General features: G+C 45.6%; 1 pseudogene; it reads right to left on the bottom strand.

Moving 5' to 3' along the window:
- Positions 1–806: 806 nt before the first annotated feature.
- Positions 807–3,263, bottom strand: LOC148113162 (uncharacterized; annotated as a pseudogene).
- Between the last annotated feature and the right edge of the window lie 292 nt (positions 3,264–3,555).

Below are 3,555 nucleotides of genomic sequence, written 5' to 3'. Positions count from 1 at the left end.
TCTGCCAACAAAAGTCGGAGAGGAAAAGGCAGTTGCTTTGCTGAGCGTTTCTCCGCGTTTCTCCGCATTTCCAGTGAGGGCGGCTGACTTGGGATGAAGCAGCAACAGGCTCTGCGGGACAACAGGACCTCATTTTTCCCACAGCACAGCGTACACTTGCTACCTCTGCTTGTCTGCTTGCAAGCGATGATCTTCTCTGCTTCTCTTGGGATGCTGGTGAGGGCACCATGGATGCATAGCTTTTTGGGGCTGAGCAGGGAAGCCGCTGCTTCAGCTGGGGTGGGGGCAGGAGAGACTCAGGGAGTAGGTCAGGTGGAGCTGGCTGCTCAGAAGCTGCCCTGCTGCTGCCAGAAGTTTGTGTGCCTCGGCTTCAGATCGCTCCCTCCCTCCCTCTCTCTCTCTCTCTCACACAAACACACACACACACACACACACATTGGAAAACTGTTTTGCAGAGCAGAGTGATGTGAATGACATCAAACTGGTCACGCCCACCCAGTCACATGACCACCAAGCTACACCACACCAAGCCACGCCAACAGAACCGGTAGGTAAAAAAAGGTAGATTTCACCCCTGGGTTGAGCTCCTTGGCATTGGACAGTGTCAATAAAGAGCTTAGGCGATGGAATGACCTCCTGTTCAGTCACTGCTTCGGTGAAAAGTAATTGGTTCTCCTTTTGTGAAACCTCCTTTTGTGTCCTGGAAAAACCTCCTTTTGTGTCCCGGAGGTGTTGGGCTAGTGTGCGAAACGCTGCCCAGACGGAGCTGCCAACCGGCAGTCCGATGCTGTAGCCGCGGCCTTCGGTGGTATCGGACCAACAATCTTTAATGCTGGCAATCGATCCCCTTTTCACTTTCTTTCCTCCTCCTCCTCTTCCTCCTCTATACACAGCAAACGAGATAACCATGCTGGATTTCGTATCACAAATCATTAGTCAAACACTTCCCAAGCGTTTAGGACTGTGTGATGTATTGGCGGATTATGTGAGCAGATCCCAGTAAGGTGGCCTTCTGCAGCTGACCAATGGTGATCTTGTCAGCGCCAGTTGTTTTTAAGTGTTTGCCTAGGTCTTAGGCACGCAGTGTGCCGAGTACCACTGGGACCACTTGCACTGGTTTATGCCAGAGTCTCTGCAGTTCGATTCTCAAGTCCTGATATCTGGTGACTGTTTCAAGTTGTTTCTCGTCGATTCTGCTGTCACCAGGTATGGCAATGTCGACGATCCACACTTTTTTCTTCTCCATAATTGTGATATCTGGGGTAATGTGTTCTAAAACTTTGTCAGTCTGTATTCGGTAGTCCCACAGCAGTTTTGCATGCTCATTTTTGACCACTTTTTCAGGCTTATGATTCCACCAGTTCTTTGCTACAGGCAGATGGTAGTTGTGGCACAAGTTCCAGTGGACCATCTGAGCGACTGTGTTGTGATGTTGTTTGTAGTCAGTCTGAGCTTTTGTCTTGCAACAGCTCAGTATATGGTCAGTGGTTTCATCTGCTTCTTTGCAGAGTCTGCATTTGAGGTCATCAGCAGATTTTTCTATTCTGGCTTTGATTACATTCGTTCTGATGGCTTGTTCTTGGGCTGCAAGAATCAGGCCTTCTGTCTCTTTCTTCAATGTTCCGTTGGTCTGCCATAACCAGGTCTTTTCCTTATCTACTTTTCCTTGGATCTTTTCAAGGAACTGTCCATTCAGTGCTTTATTACACTAGCTGTCAGCCCGAATTTGCATCGCTGTTTTCCTATATTGATTCTTGGTTTGCTGCACTTTGAGCATCTTCCACTTGTTGACCTCCATCAAAGCTGGTTCAACACTATCTTTCACATAATCTGCCAGAGCATGCTTCTCTTCTTCGACTGTCTGCTTCACTTACAAAAGTCCTCTGCCTCCTGCTTTTCTGGACAAATATAGCCTGTCACGGGTGCAACGCATAGTGTATGGTCATCAGTTTTCTTGTTTTCCTATCCAGGCTGTCCAGCTCTGCCTTTGTCCAGTTCATGATCCCAGCAGTATATCTGATGACAGGTATGGCCCAAGTATTTATAGCCTTGATGGTGTTACTGCCATTCAGTTTGCTTTTTAGAAGTTTCCTGACCCTTTGTGTGTATTCTTTGCTGACTACATTTTTCACTTTCCCGTACTTGATGTTGTCCAGCTGCAGTATGCCCAGGTATTTGTAGGCTTCGGGTTGCTGGCACTTGATTGTTTGTCCAGTGGGCATTTCAATTCCATCACTGTCTATGATCTTCCCTTTCCTCAGTGCCACTGTGGCACATTTGTTCAGGCCGAACTCCATGCTGATGTCTGTGCTGAAAATTCAAACTGTATTGATCAGTGACTGGGTCTCAATTTCCGATTTTCCATATAGCTTCAGGTCATCCATGTACAGTAGGTGAGAGATTTTCTGTGAGTTTTTAGCAGTTTGATAACCCAGGTTAGTTTTCTGTAAAATTGTTGACGGGGGTCATGGCGATGATGAACAACAAAGGTGACCACGAATCACCCTGGAAAATCCCTCTTTTGATGTTGACCAGTCTGTAGCTTTCACTTCCAATAAACAGTTCTGTTTTCCAGGACTTCATTGCATTTGCAATGAAAGTACCGATGCACTTGCATATTCCGATGACGCCCAGGCACTTGATGATCCAGCTGTGCGGTAGTGAATCAAATGCTTTCTTGTAATCAATCCAAGTTGTATGCAGATTTGTTTTTCGGCTTTTGCAGTTCTCTAGAATCAGCTTGTCAATCAGGAGCTGATCCTTGTGCCTCTGCTTCCTCGTTTGTTTCCTTTCTGCTCTACTGGCAAGATGTTATTCATTTCTAGGTAGTCCTTGATACTGTCAGCTGTAATGCCGGTCAGCAGCTTGAACATGGTTGGCTGACACGTTATTGGCCTGTAGTTTGCAGGTGTTGCCCCTTTTGCTGGATCCTTCTGTATCAAATAGGTTTTTCCAGCTGTTAACTATTCACTGATGTTTCCTGTCTGCAGCATCTCATCGAATTGTTCAGCCATTTTTCCATGCAGGCTGGTCAGGTATTTGAGCCAAAAGCCATGCAGTTGATCATTGCCAGGCAATGTCCAATTCTAGACTTTTTTTACTCTGTTGCTCATCATTTCAGTAGTTATTTTCAATTGGTCCATTTTGTTCTTGGAGAATTTTGTCTCAAAATCTCTGATCCACCCAGTGTTTTTGTTGTAACATTTCTCAGTCTCCCAAAGGTCTCTCCAAAACTGAGTAGTTGCCGTTTTCTCAGGTTTTTCAATTTTCGTATCCTCCGTCTGATTCAGACTCTGGTAGAACTGTCTTTGGTCTGATTGGAACAATTGATTTTGTTTGTACTGGATGATTCTGGCTTCATATCTCTCAATTTTTCTTGCTGTCGCTGTTATCTGCTGCTTCACAATTTCCAATGCTTCAACAGTTTTTCTTGTGCTGAGTCCGTATTTTTTTATCAGATGTTTCCTGATCTTGCTGTTCTTCAGCTTTTTCTCCTGCAAATTCTTCAAGTTGCTTGCATCTGCTCGCAGACTCCTGATTTTCAGCTCCAAACTG

The sequence above is a fragment of the Pantherophis guttatus genome, chromosome 6 (genome assembly GCF_059756535.1).
Source record: "Pantherophis guttatus breed Tessera chromosome 6, ASM5975653v1, whole genome shotgun sequence".
NCBI classification, from domain to species: Eukaryota; Metazoa; Chordata; class Lepidosauria; order Squamata; family Colubridae; genus Pantherophis; species Pantherophis guttatus.
Note: the sequence above shows the minus strand (reverse complement) of the source record. Positions and strands in the feature narration are given on the sequence as shown.